General features: G+C 51.4%; 1 long non-coding RNA gene across 1 annotated transcript in view; it reads right to left on the bottom strand.

The window, feature by feature from the left end:
* The window catches only part of LOC146870293 (uncharacterized), a 38103-nt gene extending 19863 nt beyond the window's left edge, over positions 1 to 18240 (bottom strand). Inside the window, exon 1 of the long non-coding RNA XR_014959371.1 lies at positions 18171 to 18240. This is a non-coding gene — a long non-coding RNA (uncharacterized LOC146870293). The remainder of the gene's footprint in view (positions 1 to 18170) is intronic.
* Between the last annotated feature and the right edge of the window lie 3016 nt (positions 18241 to 21256).

Below are 21256 nucleotides of genomic sequence, written 5' to 3'. Positions count from 1 at the left end.
TGCCATGTCGACTCTTCATTTTGTCCTGCACCCAGACACTCAGCCTGCAAAGGCAGTGTGTGTGTGTAAGGGCACAGGGCCCCTAAGGGTGGCACAATGAGTGCTGCAGCCCTTAGGGGCCTTCCCTGGTCACAAGGCCCTGGGTACCTAGGGTACCATTTACTAGGGGCTGACATGTGGCCAGGGTTTGCCAATTTGGAGTTTGTGTGTTTAAGGAAGGAACATAGGCCCTGGGCACCTGATTGGCAGGAGTCCAGGGTACACTCAGTCAAAGTACATTCAGCAATTTAGCAAAAAGTGAGGGCATACCATGCAAGAAAGAGGGCACTTTCTCACAGCAGCCCCCCCAGGAAGAGGTCACCATGCTACAGGTCAGATCCGTCTCCCTACCAAGTGAGAAAACACCAGGACCAACCAGAGCACCAGTATCCGGTGTATCGGACCTCCTACAGCAACCAAAGCCTATTTGAGTCCAGTCAGGACTCCAACAAGACTGAGCAGCAATCCAGGGATGTCAGCATAGCAGAGACCCACTCCATAGTGGCCCAGTTGTCCTGATTTTTGCACCCTCTAAAGGCAAGACCGACAACGCAAGGATCTGTGACGCACCAGCGTACCTGACCAAACACCTATGCCCCGGCACGCGTTTTTAAGAACCGACTGTGCTGCCTTGCTCCCAGGACCCTTGTGAACCTAGCCCCCCCCTCCCCCCCCCCCCCGTTGGGAGCTTCTGGATTCGTCCACCATGCAGCTTATTTTTTTTTTTTTGATAAGCAAATTTTTATTTTGCAAATAAACAAACAAATACATGGACAACCGTCCAACAAACTGGCATCAAAAGACATTGGATACATTCAGTGACCATCAGCAGCACGACCCCCCGCCCCCTCCCCACCATGCAGCTTATTTTTAAGAGTTCATCTCCTTCAGTGTAGAGCATAAAGCTACCAACCCAACCAGCAATTCTGCACCCAGACACCTCAGGGCTGGTAAACCAACTGCTGGTAGTACTTTGGACCTTACCCCCCCCTGACCACCTTGAATCCAGAAGGGGACCTGCAGAAACTTACTGCAAGTACCTGTATTCCTTATAGGCCTTTTTTCTCCGTTAGGAAAACAATACGCATAAAAAAGCTACATACCTGCTCACAAGTTCTTGTTATCAAATTTTATATAAAAATACGAGTTCATTTTTCTAATTTGGTTTCAGATTTATTCTTTGAGTGCGTCTCATTTATTACCTCTGAGAGTACAACAAACGGTTAGTACTACCCTCTGATGTGCCTAAATTGCTCACCCACACTACCAAATAACAGAGCATTTAGTATTATCATTTTTGCCGCTCTAAACCAACAAGGGTTGCCTGGATTCTCTACTCAGATCAATTTGGTGCATTATATATATTATATAGTCAGCTTCCTACAGGGGTCTGTCCCTCTTCAACCCCATCTCTGCTGCTTATGCCTCAATGTGGTGGACAGAGCACCCAGGGGCCACAACTGATCATCTAGGCGCTCCCTCAGTGGTCTTCTTGTGCAGTGTCACCAGTGTAAGATCCAATCAACAAATGCAGGCGTTCAGTCCGTACTCTGTCATACTCGCAATATGCCTCCATATGGGCCATCATTTGTACCAGTATGCTGACACGCCCATGGATAGAATCCAGTGTCTTGCAGTGTCTCTACGGCAGACCGGGATGACACCATGGAGCCATTCTTGATCCCCTTGGGAGACCTCCAGAGTTCATCCATAAACCTCTCCGTGGGCGGCTCCAGGTCCTGTGGGGTCAACCGACCCCGAGCTCAAAGCTAGATTTGCAAATATTGTGTTTATCTCATGGAAGAGGTATGCTTGTTTATGGTCGCGCCCGTACTGGGGGTGGCACCTTGTTCCATTTCTCCAGCTTGTGTGCTTTCCAGACAATTAGAAAGGGTGCCCCGGGTCATCATTTTGTTTTGGGGGCATGGAAGGCCCCCCTGTGTCGGCACATCCATGTCAGTCCGGCTCCCACGAGGGGCGGTCCTATCGCAGAGGTCACACCTCCCCCCCCCCCCCCCCTCTCCCAGTGTCCAACTAAGCTGTAGGGAACTTGAGGTGACAGTTCTCAAGCAGTCTTTCCCAGTGTGGTCGGAGCCTCAGTTTCAACTCCTGTCTCCTTATCACAGGACGTGTATGCTTCACCCCATTCCCAGAGGCGTCTCTAGCCAACAAGAGGCTTTGGCAAAGTTCTCAAAGGCCTCTTGCAGGGTACCCTGCATCTCCCCCAATGCTCATTCACTGACATGTATGAGGAAGATGGACTCCATGCCCCGTGTCCTCAATGGCCCGCCTCTGTGCGTGGCCCAAGTTGGCCGGTACAGGGGCCCGAGCCCCCTGCCTCCGCACAACCCTGCTCCTAGACCCAGGGGATCAAGGGCAGGCCATATGCCTCAGTCACCGCAGGGCTCTGGACAAGCCCCATATCATCCAGCTGGCAATCACGGTATACATACACGTGGTCTCCACTGTCCCCGGTCCCGTACGGAGGAGTCACTCATGCCCGCCCTCCGTCCAGGCCAACCGCAATCCCTGGGACACGGGAGCTTCACCTTGACCCTGGCCAGCAAGCAGGGGACTCAGCCACTGAGCGGGGCGCCATACTGCCTGCAACAGCACCAGGGAAGGAAGCTCCTGCTGTCGCATCAGTCCCCCTGTGGTCAGACCACCATCCGCTCAAGGCCCTCCTGGCCACCTCATCTCTCTGCCGCTGCCTCCAATCTGCGTAGTTCGATGCAGGATGGGATAGCTTACTTGACTTCAGGACACCCAGACAACCCCCAATTGGGGCGGGTGAGCAGGAGAAAAGATCTGAAGTCTGTCAGTCGGTGGGAGAGCAGGTGAGGAGAGTCATCACTCAGCCGTCTTGGCCCTGCCCCTTCTTATGCGGTTTTTAATGGAAAATATGTCTTATCGCAGTGTGCGGCGTTAGGCGCAGAGCATGGCCTGTGACCATGCCCTGTGCCCAACCACCCGCTGATGCCCCAACCGGTCCTTTTTAGGTCTCGCCTGACCCAGCGCATGTGCTGGTCTGGCGAGACTTATTGAGAGGGCTCCAAAAAGTGCTACCATGGCCAGCCTAGAGCTACAGCGCATATGCGCGGGGTCGCGCGCCGCGCTTTACCACGATTACTTTCACTTTCGCAACCGCACGGCCGCTTTGATGTTTGCTCGCGATCACTTTCGCGGCCGCACGGCCGCTTGGCATAGCCAATAGGTCTCGCTTTTGGGACCTTATAAGTATTTAGTTATGCAACTGTTGCATGGCTAAACACTTATAAGGTCCCAAAGGCGAGACCTATTGGCTATGCCAATGCTTGTTGTTTAACTTGTTGCGTCGCAGATTCGGTGCAATTCTCTAGGGGGCATGCTGGGGAATCGCAGTGCATCCACGGGACCACAGCCCCCGAAAGCTGCTTAAAATAAATTAAAAAAAAAAAAAAAAAATCCCCTCCTATGTGGCTTTGGGAATGAGTCCCCGAGCCCTAAAATGGTGGGCACAACTTTTCCTATAGATTGCGGCTACCTTATTACAATATGTGCTTGAGCTCATAGATCTGTGAATCTAACACAGTGAATCACAATCTGGCTATCTGCCAAATTTGGTGTCATTCTGTTCTGATGTTTTTGGCTGTAGCGCTGTCTAAAATAGCTATGGGAAAATGCATAGGGAAAACACATTTTGTCCCCCACCCCTCAATTCCTTGGCCCTGCTTGGCGGATTATCCCGAAATTCTCTAAGAAGAAGCTAAGGTGGGTGAGACATTTTTGGGGGGAAGTTTAGTGAAGATTCGTCAAACTGCATCAAAGTTTTTAGCAAACCCAGTAGATAGTTATAGTTAAGACCAATTTTCCATAGGAAATCCGCAACATTCTATTCCCAATAAGTCTGGCGCCGGTTGACGAAGCTTCGCGAAATTTTCCAAATTTTTGGCCAGCTCCGGTCCGCTCATATCCTGAAAGTTTCGTGGTGATTCGTCAAGCGGGGGCTGAGAAAAAAGGGGGTCCCAAAACCCGTTTTCCCCATGCAATTTCCCATAGGACCTGTTGATGCAGCTACAGCCCGAACTGCTGAACGGAATGACACCAAATTTGGCAAAGAGGTAGCACTTGGTTCACAATTGTGCCTTTTGTAAATCCATTCAGTAGTTCCTGAGATATTCAAAAATAAAAAGATAGATATATCTAGGGCCACGGATCCTCCCGAGCACGAGCTTTATGCTAATTGGCTGCCAACACTCTGAATCAGGAAGTGTTGGCAGCCATCTTGTGTCTCGGTAGAACCGAGGCACAAGAAAGAACAAAAAACCCGCAAAAAGGGGGCAGGGTAGAAACACCCTGACCCCCTAGGCCTGCTCAGGGTGTCCCACAAGGACCCCCAAGGCCCAAAAAAATATATATATTTTTTTTAAATATCACGGGATCCGCTCCCGGAAAAAAAAAACGAAGCGCGGACTCCCTCGCTTCGTTTACAATTAGCTCCCGGGGGAGCCAAGTACCGGGGGCAATATTTTATAGTAATGGCCCCCCCAGCCCCGGGGACCGCAAACCCCCGGGGATTTTGCAAAAAATGGGGTTGGGGGCGCCAAGGCCCCCCCAAGCTCCGGGGACTGCCACCCCCGGGGCTTTATTTACATATTTGCCGGGGGGGGGGCTCGGGGCCCCCCGAAGCCCCGGGGACCGCCTCCCCCGGGGCTTGTTTAATAAATAAAATACCTGTTTGGGGAGGGCTCGAGCCCCCCCACACGCCCCGGGGACCGCCACCTCCCCGGGGCACTAAATATTTAAAATAGGGGGTCCGTTAAATAAAGAGTGGGGCGGGAAGAACACTCACCCGTGTGACAAACTCTCGTCTCCTTGTTTAGAGGCACTCCGCATGTGTCGTGCGCCCTGCAACGCCGAGTCCGCAGCGTTCAAAAAGTGGGCGGCGGTGAACCGATTAAAATCCGGGTGAGGTCACGTGCAGACCGAACTAGTGGAGCTGGAAGAAATACTTCCGCTAGAGAAACGTATTCAGTTGCGTTCCAATGCATCGTAGTGCTACACAAAAAGCGAGCGTAGGGCTGAGTGTGCAAATACATCATTGCGTCCAAGTAAGAAAAAAACAAAGTTATATTTTAAGAAGAAGAAAGACTCAAAAGTATTCAATTGTTAAAAGTTCTTGGAATCAAAACTTATATAAAAATACGCTGCATTTTTCTAAATTGGTCTCGGATTTATTTTTGAGTGCGTGTCTTATTTATTGCCTCTGTGAGCACAACAAATGCTTAGCACTACCCTGTGAGCACAACAAATGCTTAGCACTACCCGCTGATAAGCCTAAACTGCTCGGCCACGCTACCACAAATAAACATTTAGTGTTATCAGTTGTGCCTCCATAAACCTAATAACGGTTGCCTGGACTCTTTACACAGTGTACCTCGTTTTGCTCCACTATATAAAGAGCCAGCGTCCTAAAGAACAAGTTACTTACCTTCGGTAACGATGTATCTGTAAGAAACATTAGTTAGTTAGATTCCTCACCTTAGAATATCCCCAGGCGTCAGACTGGATCCGGAAGATTTTTCGTCAGCAATACCCCTTGCGCGTCGCTAGGCGTCGTCTGCGACTCCGCGTCCGGTGGCGTCGTGCGCCGGAATCACGTCGGAGTACTTAGACGCCGCCCTCGCGCGCTGACGTCAGTTCTTGTACATAGCTTTCCGCGCCAGGAACGCAGAGCCATGCAAAGACCGACACTGGTGCCAAAAAGAAATCTAGGGGCCTGAAAAGGATATCCTTACCCCTAGATGTCAGTTCGCAGAACGGGGAGGATGGGTGGGTCGGTGAGGAATCTAACTAACTAATGTTTCTTACAGATACATCGTTACCGAAGGTAAGTAACTTGTTCATCTGAAAGAAACACGTTAGTTAGATTCCTCACCTTAGAGTAGATACCCAAGCAATACCATCCCCGGTGGTGGGTCTGCAAACCAAGATCACACCAGAAAGTCCTGGAGGACAGAACGGCCAAAGAAGCCATCCCTCCGGACTTGGCTGTCAAGGCAATAATGCCTGGCAAACATGTGTAGCGAAGCCCACGTTGCCGCCTGACAGATGTCCTGCAAAGGGACACCCCGTCCCAAAGCAGTAGTAGCCGCCGTGGCCCGAGTAGAATGGGCGCGCAGCCCAACAGGAGGGTCCTTTTTTGCCAAGGAGTAACAAATTTTGATGCACAAAACGACCCACCGAGAGATGGTCCGTTTGTGCACAGCTTTCCCCTTCTTAGCACCCACGTATCCAACGAAAAGTTGGTCGTCCACCCGGAACTGCTTTGTGCGGTCCAGATAAAAGGAGAGCGCACGTTTTGGGTCCAGACGGTGGAGCCTCTCTTCCTCTTTGGAAGGATGCGGAGGCGGAAAGAAGGTGGGCAAGGTGACAGACTGCCCAAGATGAAAGGGGGTCACCACTTTCGGAAGAAAGGAGGGACGAGGCCGAAGGACAACCTTGTCCGGATGAACCGAGAGAAAAGGAGGCTTTGATGATAAAGCCTGGAGCTCACTCACCCGTCTAGCCGAGGTGATGGCTACCAGAAAAGCAGGCTTAAGCGTCAGCAGACGAAGAGGACAATTATGAAGAGGCTCAAAGGGAGCGCACATTAGAAATGTGAGAACAAGATTCAAGTCCCACTGAGGCATTACAAAAGGGACAGGAGGGAACGTGTGAGTAATGCCTTTTAGAAAGCGTGTAACTACAGGGGACTTGAAAAGAGAAGGCTGATCAGGAAGCCGCAGAGATGGCAGCAAGATAACCTTTCAAGGTGCCCAGGGCAGAGCCCTGCCGGGCCAAAGAAAGAAGAAAGAGGAGAACCTCAGAAAGAGGGGCGGAAAGGGGATCCACAGCCTTTGCTGTGCACCATGCCACAAATTTGTTCCACCGGCAGGCGTATACCGTCTTTGTGGAGGGACGCCTGGCTGCCAGAATGATATCACAGACTTCAGGAGGCAAGTCAAATGGCATCAACTGCCGCCGCTCAATCTCCACACATGGAGGTGGAGGCTGGACAGGTTCGGGTGTAGGACCGTCCCCTGCTGCTGCGACAGAAGATCCTCCCGAAGGGGCAGACGTATCGGAGGATCGGTCAACATACTGAGTAGCTCGGGATACCAGTACCTTCGTGCCCAATCCGGAGCCACCAAGATGACTTGGGCCCGGTCGTGCCTGATCTTCTTCAGCACTCTGGGCAGAAGTGGTATAGGCGGAAAGGCGCACTCTGGGCAGAAGTGGTATAGGCGGAAAGGCGTACAACAGACCGCAACTCCACTCGTGACGAAAAGCTGCTGACATTGCGCGTTCTCTTCGGTGGCGAATAGATCTAACCAAGGCTCTCCCCACTGTTGAAAGAGACCTTGCGCCACTTCGGAGTTCAGACGCCATTCGTGATCCATCATGCACCGGCGGCTGAGTTCGTCTGCTCTGGCGTTCAGAGAGCCCGCTAGATGTTGAACCACCAGGGTGACGCCCTGGTGTTCCAGCCACGTCCAGAGGCGCAGAGCCTCCTGACAAAGGGTCCACGACCCCACCCCACCCTGTTTGTTGCAATACCACATGGCGGTGGTGTTGTACGTGAACACCTGCACGGCACTTCCCCGGACAGAGGGAAGGAAGGCTTTCAGTGCAAGCCGGATCGCTCTCAACTCCAACAGGTTGATGTGGAGACGAGACTCCGCCGGAGACCAGAGGCCTCTGATCTCCGCCTCTCCCATATGGCCACCCCATCCCAGGAGGGACGCATCCGTCACTATGACATGCTCCGGTTGGGGAAGGGAGAGGCTCTTGCCCTTGACCCAATCGCGGTCCGTGAGCCACCACTGCAACTGCTGTGCAGTGCCCTCCGAGATCAAGACATGGTCGGACAGGTTGCCTTGATGATGGGCCCACTGAAACTTCAGGTCCCACTGCAGAGCCCGCATGCGCCGCCTGGCGTGATGCACTAGTAGGATGCAGGAGGCCATCAGCCCCAGAAGCCGCAACACTAGCCTGACCGAAACCCAGGATAGATGCCGAAAGATGGGAATCACGGCCTGAATATCCCAGACCCGCTGTTCCGGTGGATAGACCCGGAACTGCGCCGAATCGAGAACCGCTCCGATGAAGAGGAGCTTCTGAGAGGGACTCAGGTGTGACTTCGGCACGTTGATGGAAAACCCCAGCAAATGCAGGAGATCCGCCGTAGTCTGGAGGTGGGAGACGACTGCCTGGGGCGAGCCCGCCTTCAACAACCAGTCGTCGAGATAGAGGAAGACTGGAACCCCTGATCTGCGCAGATGAGCTGCGACCACCGCCATCACTTTCGTGAACACCCGAGGGGCACTGGTGAGGCCGAAGGGGAGCACGGTAAACTGAAAGTGCTCTTGACCCACCGTGAACCGCAGGTAACGCCGGTGGGCCGGCAGGACGGGGATGTGGAAATAGGCGTCCTGCGAGTCCAACGCCACCATCCAGTCTCCAGGGTCTAGGGCAGCCAGAACCTGAGCCAAAGTTAACATCTTGAACCTCTCCTTCCGGAGGAAGGCATTGACGTTCCGGAGGTCCAAGATGGGGCGTAGGCCCCCTTTGCCCTTCTTGGGAACCAGAAAGTAGTGGGAATAACAACCACGACCTACTTCTGGGCTCGGAACGCGCTCGGCGGCCCCCTTGGCCAAGAGGACCGAAACTTCCTCGTGGAGAAGATTCAAATGATCCCCCGAGATACGGTGGTGCTGCGGTGGCATGGCTGGAGGGGTCGTCTCGAAGGGGAGGGAGTAGCCCCTTCGGACGATTTGCAGCACCCACCTGTCCGATGTGATGGACCGCCAGTGGAGCAGGTGATGGCGAACTCTGCCGCCCACTGGCATGGAATGGGCCTGAAAGCTCGGACTAGGAAGGCCTTGAGGCGGATGCTGCCGGGGTGGATGTGGGCTGACCGCGTCGTCCTCCAGAACCGCCTCGGCGGAAACCACATCCGCGCGCAGGTTGGTTCTGCAGCTGGTGGCTAGGCGCACGTGAGGAGGCACCCCTTCCTTCGCCACGAAAGGGGCGAAAAGCGGAAGTTTGCGACCGCGGGCCGAGAGGCCCAGGGACTTGGCCGTAGCCCGGGAGTCCTTAAAGCGATTCAGCGCACTGTCCGCTTTCTCGCCGAAAAGGCGAGTGCCATCAAAGGGCATGTCCATGAGGGTGCTCTGGACATTGCCCGAAAAGGACGTGGACCGCAGCCAAGCGTGACGTCTAAGCGCCACTGAGGTAGAAATCGCCCTACCCAGCGAGTCCGTAGTGTCAAGCCTACATCGGATAGCATGTCGCGCTGCATCCCTCCCATCGGCCAGAGCCTGGGTAAGTCGTGTCTGGACCTCCTCTGGACACAGGGGCAGCACGTCCTCCACCGTATCCCACAGAGAGTGGGAATAACGGTCCAAGAGACAGGCGGTGTTCAAAGACCGCAGACCCAAACTAAGGGAGGAGAACAGCTTCTTGCCGAACTGTTCCAGTCTCTTGGAATCCCGGTCCGGCGGAGCGGTCGGGAAGGAGGATTGGGAGGTAGAGGCCTGGATAACCAGGCTCTCGGGGGTAGGGTGTTGGGACAGAAAACTGGGGTTGCCCGGAGCAGGGCGGTGGCACCTGGCGACGTTCCTGTCCACAGGAGGAACTGTGGAGGGCTTGGACCAGGTGCCCTGCAGAACGTCAGTGAGGGCCTCATTGAATGGCAGCAGAGGCTCAGTGGAGCTTGCTGCAGACTGAAGCACCTCGGTGAGGACGTTAGTCCTCACAGCCACGGCAGGTAGCTCGAGCCCAAGGGCTGCGGCCGCCTTGCGCAGCACCACAGAGAAAGCCGCACCCTCCTCCGAAGCCACAGTCAGAGGAGAGATGAATCCAGTGTCTGGAGAGGTATCCAGACCACTGACCTCCCCCAGTTCATCTGCCCAGTCCTGTGACAGTTGAGCCTGAGCGGCCATAGGATCCTCGGATCCCTCCCATTCGCCCCCATCATCCGATTCCTGGTATGCAGGAGGAAGGATCGGAGCCGGGTGATAGACAAAATGTAACGTAACGGCGTCGGGCCCGGAGCAGGGCTGAACCGGGGCTCGACGTCGAGCGGCGTCGGAGGTGGTACCGGTGTCGAAGCCGGCGGAGGAGGCGTGACGAGGTCGATCGGCGGGGACTCGGGAACGGGTCCCTCGGGCGCTTGCGGCGTCTAGGCCGGAGCCGTCGACGGCGCCGGGGCCGGAGCTGCCGGCAGGCAAGGTTGCCCAGTCGGGTCCGCGGGGCCCGAAGGCGCGCCAGCAGGCGTCGACGGTGGAGCCAGGTTCCTCATGGCAGAGAGGAAGGCACTGACTTCTGCCGGTGTCGCGTCAGTCCCAGGGACCGGCGGGTATGGGGACTTGCGCGGCGCCTGCGGCTCCGGTGGAGCCGCGGGGGTGGAACCACCCTGACCCTCGGCCAAGTCGCGCGACCGGCGAGGGGAGTCCGAAGAGCGGTGTCGCCTCTTTGACTTCTTGGAGTGCTTCGACTTACCCGAAGACTTGGAGCCAGACGATCGATGATGACGTCGGCTGCTGCTCCGCGACCGATCCTTGGACCTCCTCCTGGACCGGGATCGAGAGGGGCACGGAGCCGAGTGGCGAAGCTCGAAGCTTACGGGACCGCTCCCGTCTAGCCTTCGAGGTCAGGGCCTTGCAGTCCGCACACGACGCCGCATCGTGGTCGAGGCCCAAGCAGTAAAGGCACCGGCGGTGATGGTCCGTAACCGACATCAAGCGGTTGCAGTCAGCACAGGCTTTAAAACCAGGCATCCTACCGGCACTGGAGTCGAGACAAGATCAAAAAGGATCGAAAAAAGTTAGTCAAAAAGCGACTAAAGGGGTAGCTCTCCCGGATCTGCGCTTACTGGCGCGGAAAAAAGAAGAACTGACGTCAGCGCGCGAGGGCGGCGCCTAAGTACTCCGACGTCATCACGACGCCGACGACGGACACGGAGCCGCAGACGACGCCTAGCGACGCGCAAGGGGTATTGCTGACGAAAAATCTTCCGGATCCAGTCTGACGGCTGGGAATATTCTAAGGTGAGGAATCTAACTGACGTGTTTCTTTCAGATCATACCTTTGCAACTACTTGGTATATTATATCCAATACTCCACATATAAATATCATCTTTGTCAGTCTCCGTTATATCACTTTATGTTTCTACACTTAAATGTTCTGTAATTCAGGTATCCAGATCTCAATCTTACTTTTAAGTATTTATTTCTTAAGTTATTATTAACCCTTTGCGTGCGTCGGAGAGCCGGGAGGCGTCCTAGCACCCACCCACGGGGAAAGCCCTGGCTCTCCCCCCACCCCCCCCCCCCCCCCCCATGGGCTGCCCTTAAAGCTGTCAGGGGAAGTCCCCCCCCCCCCCCCACTCCACCACGTCATCTAATGACGTCAGAAGGCGAGGCGTGCTGATGTCATTGGAGGATACCGGATGTGCTGGAAGCCATTTGGTTCCAGTGCGTCCGGAGGATAGGAGGAGAGTTTCTCCTCCGGGAGGTTATTTAAAAAGGCATCGGAGGAAAGGAAATGGTTTTCCTTTCCTCCAATGTCTTTTTAAGCATTCCTCCTGCACAATCGCGCATGGGGCAGATTGTATTAAAAAAAAGTAACTGTGTGCCCACTAGGCCACAAGGGATTTTTTTTTGTTTAAATATGTTGTTGGGAGCGGCCTCTTAAGCAAGAGCTGTTCCCCTTTGGGAATCATCTATTTTGGCCATATCTGCCCCCTTGGGGGCAGATCGGCCTTGTTATTCTAGGCCCAGAAGCCATTAGACACCAGGGATTGTTTTAGTTTTGTTGGGGAGCGGCCCCTTGGGCAAGGGTCGCTTCCCTTTGGGGGTCATTTATTTTGGCCGTTTCTGCCCCCCTTGGGGGCAGATTGGCCTTGTTATTCTAGGCCCATCTGCCCCCAAGGGGGGCAGAAGCCATTAGACACCAGAGATTGTTTTATTGTTGTTGGGGAGCGGCCCCTTGCGCAAGAGTCGTTCCCCTTGGGGGAGCAATATGTTTTTGGGGAGCGGCCCGTTAGGCAAGGGTCGCTCCCATTTGAGGAGCATTTAATTGGGCCATTTCTGCCCCCCCCGGGAGGCAAATGCAAAAAGAACTATTGATGGACAGAATGCAGAACAATGTCATACATTCACCCACCCCAGTACAGAGATCTGGGCCTAAATCCATCGTTTTTTTGCTCATCATGCCATTCCAGTTTGGACCCAGCCATATGCAAATCAGTCTTGACCCTGTGCCCAATGGGAACAGGTCAGCCCGAACTGCCAGGCCAGGCCCTCCCTGGACTGGAGACCAGCCTCCTAGGACCGGTTTCGGGGTTTCACCCCTCTTCAGCCAGGATAGCTTGATTCCAGTGGCATGGAGAGCACGGGACTCACGTCTGAGCATACCCGTCCCACTCGGTGTGACAAATGCAAAAAGAACTATTGATGGACAGAATGCAGAACAATGTCATACATCCCCTTTGGTATCGCTTTGTTCCCCCCAGGAGGGCAGACCGGCCCAAATAAAAAATTCATTTTATTATATGCCCACTAGGCCACCAGGGATTGTTTTAGTGTTGTTGGGAGCGTCCCTTGGGCAAGGGTCGCTCCACTTTATGGGGTGATTATTGTGGCCGTTTTGGCCCCCTTTGGGGGCAGATCGGCCATATGTTTTCAGGCCCATCTGTCCCTTAGGGGGGCAAAAGTAACTAGACACCAGGGCTTTTTAAATGTTGGTGTTGGGGAGTGACCCCTTGGGCAAGGGTTGCTCCCCCTTTATGAGGGTAAATTTATTGGCTGTTTTTGCTCTGCGTGAGGGCAGATAGGCCTTTCGCTTTTAGGCCTACCTACCACCTTTGCTTGGCTGGTGGATAGTGTGTGGACTAGTGCATTTTTTGCATATGCGATTGTAATGTTTTATTTCTCCTTTTTATTCTAGTACAAAGCTTTTGTTTCTTGTTTGAGGTTTCGGCAGTGGTTGATCTGCAGTTTTGTGTATTTGCATTTTTTTGGTAAGAAAAACATTTGCGTTGGGTTTACTCCAAATGAGTATTATGCATGAATGAATTTTTTGTAAGTGGTGTCATAATAGCAGCATATTTAGTTTTGACATTCTTTGCGATGTGTTTTGCATGGTCTTATGTGTAATTTTCTTTTCTTTATCGGGACTCGCATACCTGCTTTACAGCGCGCATGCGCTGCTCGCTCTGGGAGGCTTCTTGTAATCGGGATATTTCAGAAGTGGAGTTTAAGCACCGCCCATCTTTTTGATTGGCTGGCGTCATCGCCTATGGTAAACGCTGGCTTTTTATCGTAAATGAGGCTTTTTAGTCCCTCCTTGTTTCCTTTTGGCCCCGCCCACCCGGACTGGATCGTTTACTTGCGACATTACACCCACGGTCTCGATAAGTCAGTAAGCACTTTTTTTTTTTATTTGCAGCGCGGTCCTCTTACTTTAGGGACCGCGCTTGTTTATTTAATTCATTTGCCGCTTATTTAATTATTTTGCCGTGCAAGCCTGCGGCCGCGCTTGGAATTTAATTATTTTGCCACGCTTGCCACTTTCACTTTTGCAGCCGTGCTTGTTATTTCCATTGCAGGGCTTGACTGAAGGTTAATCGCAAAACGCTGTGCTTTTGAAATACTCCTGCTTTAGACATTTTGGGCTCATGGCCGTCTAAGTCAGTCTGAGGCTGCCTGACTGCAAACACCCAAGTCTCACAGTATTTTAAAAGCTTTGTAAACATTTGTTGGCTGTCTGCTACTTTTAATGTCTTTAATTGCACCCCCTCCCCCCTTTATCCGAAATCCGAAGCGTGCATTGATGCACCGACATGGCGAGATCGGCGCCGAAATCCCTCTTAGTGCGTTCGGAGCCGATGGTCTGTGCTGGCGTCGAAGGAGTGGAGGTCTTCGAGGGCTTCGAGCCGACCACTGCCAGTTTCACTTTCGGTTTCGGTGGAACGGGTGCGACGATTGGTTTTGGTTTCATTGAAGGGAAACCAGTCTTTTTGGGTAATAATGGCTCGTGCTGGATGTTAAAGGCCGGGCCTGAAGGCGGGGCCGAAGAACTTTGGGATTGATCTCGGGTAAGGCCCGGAGGCGATCCCTTGACCGGAGCCGTAGAATGACGCACTTTGATAGCCTCCATTTCGACGGGTAGGCCCGGCTCTCCACCAGAGCTATCTTCTTCGGCCCCAAAGGCCTCATCGTAGTCTCCTACCTCATCGACGGCTTCTTCCCTGTGAAAAAGCGCTTCATCGGCGTCTTCCGATCGGGAATTGTGTTCGGAAGCGGGGCTGGAGTTTACTTCTTCCACGCTTTCAACATCTTCGTCCTCGGTGCTGAAGATGTTGGGCGGGGGCGGGGCCGGTGCCGATTGCTGCGCTTCTAATCTCGCTGCCCGTCGATTCCGGAGAGTCTTCTTGGATCGGAATCGGGCACAGGCCATACATTTCGATTCGTCGTGATCCGGCGAGAGACATTTGTTGCATACCGGGTGGACGTCGATGTGTGGGTATTTGGCGTGGCATACAGGACACCGTTTGAATGGGGTCCTCGATTCCATCGTCGATGTAAGGTCGATGTTCGGATTAAACGGATCCGAAAAACTGGAAGAAGTTTCTAAACTAAGCAAGAAAGCAGTCGATACCGAGCGGGAACAGTACCGACGAAAACTAAAGGCCTTTTGGCCTTAAACTAAATTTTCCTAACTTGAGCTAAGATAAGCACATCCGAACCCAATGGCGGAAAAAAACAATCTAAGGATGGAGAGGATGCCCATGCGCACTGTGGTCCAGGGGAGGAGTCACCTATCTCTGGATACTTCAAAGACTCTTCCAGGACAACAACGTGCAAACATCCGGACCCAACACTAGGCGGCGATCTATGCACAGATATGAATTCAGCAGCCCACATGCCTCAAACACGTCTTTATGCGACAATATTCTTTGAATCACAATCCATACGCAGACCACTTAAATTTTCACAGTTTTGGTTGGTTTTAAGCAATACTGTAACTGGAATCGTAACTATTGGGATGACTGGAGACCCCAGAGTGGGTGGGTGGAGCCTCATCAGGAGGATCCAGGTTGGGGAGAGAAGCTCTTTGCAGCATAGCCAATCCTAGAATTGTGTTCCTGTGCACAGAGCCAACAGGACAGCCACTTATCCACCCCCCTAGCCCCCAGTTCTCCTGGGCTCACTTCCACCCACCTCCTTCTGCATAGCGCAAACCAAGCTAACGGGCAGCAGAGTCCTGTACAGGGCAATTAAATTTCACAGTAGATGGCTATCTGTCCCTCTGAAACATGTGCTTCAGTGCACTTAATTGCGAGGCTGAAGCCCCACATGGCTTCCAAATTGTACTTTCCAAGCTCTATGATTTAAGAACAAGCATTTGCAATGCATGTCTCACATTTACACGAGTTTGAGCTACTGGCATTGTAAGTGACGATGCCTTTTATTTATGTTTTGGTTTTTAAAACCTAAATAAAAGGCATTGCCATTTACAGTGCCAATAGCTTAAACTCTCGTAAAAGCGAGACCTATTGCATTGCAAATGCTTGTTAATGGGATATTGTTGGTTCTTACTGTGTCTGTGCAGAGTAGGTGGTGGTGAGTCTAGCTGCTTCTGGCAAGTGAGTGGTATAGTGTTGGAGTATAAAGGGGTGAGGAAGTCCCGCAGTTAAACCCCCCCGAAGCCTTAAGAGACCAATGGACTAGTCACCTTGGATCCCGTGTGCCGCGGATGAGGAGAAAAATCCCGTAGTGCACTGAATGCTAACCAAGCACTATCCTTCCCCTTCCCAGGGCGGAGCGACCGTGGTTCCGGGATCGGAGCCAATCCAGATCAAGCACGTGAGCGAGGAAGGCGAATCCGGTGCCCTGAGGTGTGTTGTAAAGGAGCCGGAGACAGAGAGGAATGTCGTTGTCAGGAACCAGGAAGACGCAAAGGAGGATTCAGTGGAGAGCGGTTCCAGAAAGGGGACCGGACGAGCAGACGACCCCCTACAGAACACGGGAAGACCCCGACGCTCAAGAAGACCCAGATGTGTGGTGGGAAGAGTGGTGAGCGCCGGGAGACGCGCAGGAGCCGCCGCAACCCAGGAGGGCTGCGGCTTGAGGCAGTACATGCTGCGGGCACAAGGGTGTGTTGGTGGGTAGAGGGTGGAGTAAGGAATCTTCAAGGCCGCATTAGAAAGGCTCAAGCACCGATTCTCGGTGTTAAACGGCCTTGAGAAATTGTTCACCCTCCTCCCTTTCCTGCCTCACTATCCAGCACTACCCCACCCCCTTTCCAGGGAAAGATACTTGTTCCAAATCGGAACGTTCAAAAAAGCAATTAAATCTGGGCAACAAAACAAAAGCCCTACAGATAAAGTGTACCATATATATATATATATATATATATATATATATATATTCACTGAAAAAACCATAGGTTTCAGACATGTTATAGTTAGCGGAAATTTTACTGATAAAAAAACAATGAAATTCCCCCTTTATAGTTAGTGCAGGCAACTATAACTCACGCGACCGCAATCCTCTGCTGATGCTAATACTGTATTTAGACACTTATTTGCCCATGTCTTCTTCCATAAATTTTTAGCTATACATATATTAGAAATATTTTTTTTTCATAAAGACACATATGTCATCAGCAGAAGATTGCGGTCGCGTGAGTTATAGTTGCCTGCACTAACTATAAAGGGGGAATTTCATTGGTTTTTTATCAGTAAAATTTCCGCTAACTATAACATGTCTGAAACCTATGGTTTTTTCAGTGAATTTGCAAGGTTTTTTAAATGCTAATTCCTAACTATAACGTGTGTGAAACCTATGGTTTTTTCAGTGAATTTGTACGGTTTTTTAAATGCTAAGTTACTTTACGCCATTCGTGGCGTGCACGCCCACTTAACGCAGTTCGTTCCGTGCGCGCACGGTGCGCTTCGCGCACCGTGCGCACACGGTGAGCACGCGGTGCGCTTCGCGCACCGCGCGCCCACTTTACGCAGTTAGTGCCGTACACGCAAGTTGGGCACGCAGTGCGCTACGCGCACCGCGTGCCCACGTTACGCACCGTGCGCACATGGAGGACAGATTATGCGCTTCCTTGTGATAGGTAATCTGTTAAATTTAATTTGTAAGTGATGACAATAATATGCCATGCACAGAGTGTTTTTTTTTTTTTTTATTAAAAATTTTAGCGTAAGCGCACCGTACGCGTACGGTAAGCGTAATCGGCGAAATTTTCAAAAAATAAAAATTTACCGTTTTTGGCCTTTGAGGACTCAACTAACATGGCTATGTGCATGGGCGCTGTCTAAACAGCCCCTTTATATGTTTTTTGCCTTTGTTTACAGCCCCCCCCTCAGAGTGCGAGAGAGAAAATGGCGGCCGCCGCTTCCTGGTTTCGGCCGATTCGAATGTTTACTAAGATCTAACAGCCAATCAGAATCGCGCTCGCGCACGCCACCGTACGCGTACGGTAAGCTTACAGTAAGCGTACCGTAAGCTGGCTCAGATATATATATTGATTTAAAGGCTATTTTCTCAGAATCTACTGAACAGATTTACACCAAACCTACAAAAGGCACTTCCTTGACCTGAGGACTACCTCTCTGCCAAATTTCTAGTAATTCTGTTCAGCCGTTCGGGCTGTAGCCCTGTCTAAAGGTCCTATGGAAAAATGCATGGGAAAAACGCGTTTTGGGACCCCCCTTTTATCTCAGCCCCCGCTTGACGAATCCCCCCCGAGACTTTCAGGGTAGGAGCGGAGCGTAGCGCCCCACCTATTTTGAGAAATTCGCGAGGATTCGTCGACCGGCGCCAAAGTTATTCAAAATAGAATGTTGCGGATTTCCTATGGAAACAGGGTCCTAACTATAACTATCTACTGGCGACCGCCAGTAGGTAATATATATATTAATATATATATATATATATATATATATATATATATATATATATATATATATATATATATATATATATATATATATATATTTTTTTTTTTATTATTTTATTTTGACACTTCCGTAATTCACCTGGGTGTGGTGGAAGAATAATTCCCCTTCCAATTCATACATACTTACCACTTCCTTTTGTTGTGTTGTTCCATCCCTCCAAGCCTCCAGGGAACCCGTCCACCGGCAGGGGAATACCTAAAGAAGGAAGAAAGAAGTGGAAGAGCGTGAAGAAACGTTCTAAAGACATTCAGAACAGCCTTATATATACATGCATATGTAAAGATTTTCCTATAACGAACTTGTACGATTGAAGAATAAAACCACCACTATTAACCAATTACGGCCTCCTCACTTCTGTTTCCGCCCATCCGTCCGACAGGTGGTGTCAGAAGTGGGATCGGGGGAAATGGAGGCCGTCGTGACCAAGATGGTGGAAGGACAAGAACGTCTAGAGAAAATCATGGGATGCTTTCTAGAGGTGGCGGAGGCAGACAGAGCGTCCCTGCACAAAACCCTTCAAGAACAGTCATTCTCAGGAATCTATGATCGGCAAGTTAGCAGAAACCCTCGGTCAACCAAGAGTACATACCACCTTGCCCTCAGTTGTTCTACAAAAGTATGCCCCCGGAGAAGATCCTGATTTATTTTTCTCAAACTTTGAGATAATGGCCAGGGCTGCTATGTGGCCGGAAGAGAAGTGGGGACAATATTTAGGCCCTCTTCTAAAAGGAGGCCTACAAGCAGCTTACCAGGCGGCCAATCAGACCGGTACCAACCCCTATTAGGACGTAAAACAGAGTATCCTGGAACATATGGGCATAGATGAGGAGACTCATCGGATTAAGTTACGCCAGATGAAGGAAGGGCCACAAGAAAACCCCAGAGCTCTATATTTCAGGGTGAGAGACATGGTAGAGAGATGGTTGAAACAAACAACATCATCCAAAGAAGAATTCATAGAAAAGATCTGCCTGGAGCAATTTTTAACATCTCTACATCCACCGATGCAGAGATGGGTCAGGCAACAAACCAACCTTACATTAGACAGAGTGGTGGAAGCAGCAACGACTTACTTCCGGGCTCAAGAGCTACAAAGAGGAAGAGACGACACACCGTGGAAACAGTCTGGGGGGGCACCCACAAGACCCACCAAGACTCCCTCAAACCCCCGAAGATCCGAAACAGTGACTCTGACCCCGGGTCCTGTGACCATACCACCACGATCCCCCCCCGCCCCCCAACCTCCGGACCACAGTGTGTTCATTGCGGTGCCTTCGGTCACATCGCCGGGGCATGTCCACAAAAATGAAGAACCCATGGAGGTGGGGAACCATGTATTGCCACTCCACAGGAAAGGACCTCCCTTTTCATCAAAAGGTGTTGGTTAACGGAGAACATCGAAATGCCTTGGTGGATACAGGATATCTGCAAAGCGTCATGCGACCACAAGCGATTCCAGGGGGTGTTCCACGAACAACAGGGGTAGTTACTATCCAATGTGTCCATGGAGATAGCAAGAAGTATCCTACGGCTAACATAACCGTCCAACATCAAACAACTAATCCTCCAGTCCCCTTGAGAGTGGGTTTGATCCCAAGGTTACCTGAATCCTTGGTTCTGGGCAACGATTACGCCCATATTGACAATCTCCTCCAGGAGGCATGGAAAGAAGGACGTGAATGGAGAGAAACAGCTCCCTTCGCCCAAGACCCAGAACGGGATTTCAATAGAGGTAAAGACCGGAAAAGCCGAAAACAAAAGATAAGAGAAAAGAAAAGTGGGTATCCAGCAATCCTCACTATCCCAGGCCAAGATCTCTGGGACCATGATCGTAATTTTCACTCTGCTCAAAGGGAAGACCCTACCCTTCAAGAGGCCTGGCGACAAACCACCAATCAGGAGGATCCCCATCAAGTAGGTCCCCAGTTTTTCATACATCAAGGCCTGTTGCACAGGAAGGGAGGAAAAGCGATGCCAACCCAGTTATTAGTACCCCAACCCTTTAGGGAGAAAGTCGTATTCTTGGCCCATAGCCACCTTTTGGGGGGACATTTCGGGACCGATAAAACAGAAGGCTATTATAGATAGATTCTATTGGCCAGGGATTTTCCAACAAATCCGTCGCTATTGCAAAGAATGTGCAGTCTGTCAAAAGCATAGTCGATATGTACCCCCCCCAAGGTTCCTTTGAGACCTCTGCCAGTGATCGATGAACCCTTTTCACGGGTGGGTATGGCTATCATTGGGCCTCTTCTCCCTTCCCGTAGCGGATACCGAAATGTATTTGTCCTTGTAGACTAAGCATCAAGGTTTCCAGAAGTCGTAGCTCTCCGGCATCCAAACACGACTCAGATAGCTAAAGCCATGCTTGACATATTTTCACGGGTGGGATTTCCCGAGAGAGATTATTACCGACCAAGGAACCCCTTTACCTCAAGGTTAATGTGACAGGTATGCCATCAACTAAAAATACCACCCCCAAACAGATGGGCTGGTGGAACGATATAATTCCACTTTTAAAACGACCCTATAGAAAGTGCTGAATTTGGAGGCAAGAAAGTGGGAGGATATGCTTCCCCTGGCCCAGTTTGCCATCCGATGCGGGCAATAGAAAAGTACAGGCTACTCCCCTTTTGAACTGTTGTACGGGAGACAACTCCGGACTCTCTTGGACATGGCCAGAGAGGAATGGGAAGAAGAGAAGGATGACTCCAAACCCCTTTTAGAATATGTATCTGGTCTAAAAACTCACCTTAATCAGGTGAGCGAGATCGTTAGAAACATGGAGAAAGCCCAATCCAACCAGAAAATGCAATACGATAAGAAAGCTAGAGAACGTGCCTTGGAGGTGGGAGACAAGGCCCTTCTTATGATGCCCACCTCGGAACAAAAGCGGTTAGGTCAATGGCAAGGCCCCTATACCATCATAGAAAAGGTAACCCCAGTAACATACAAACTAGAATTAGACCCACACAAGAAGAACACTCAAATTTATCATATCAATAGGCTAAAAAATGGGAGGGCCCCCGTCCGGTTTTAGTGGGAACCTCCTCCTTAGCTTTGGCGGAGCGAAGTATCGACCCAGAATTGCCTGACTCACTGAAGCAGGACTTGACACGTGCTCTACAACCATTAAAAGAGGTCTTTTCCTTGATCCCAGGTAGAACAACGGTCATAGAGTATGAAATTCATACCCTGCCTGGAAAGAAGGT

The sequence above is a fragment of the Triturus cristatus genome, chromosome 1_1, assembly GCF_964204655.1.
Source record: "Triturus cristatus chromosome 1_1, aTriCri1.1, whole genome shotgun sequence".
Lineage (NCBI taxonomy): Eukaryota > Metazoa > Chordata > Amphibia > Caudata > Salamandridae > Triturus > Triturus cristatus.
This window is presented reverse-complemented; position numbering and strand designations above follow the sequence as displayed.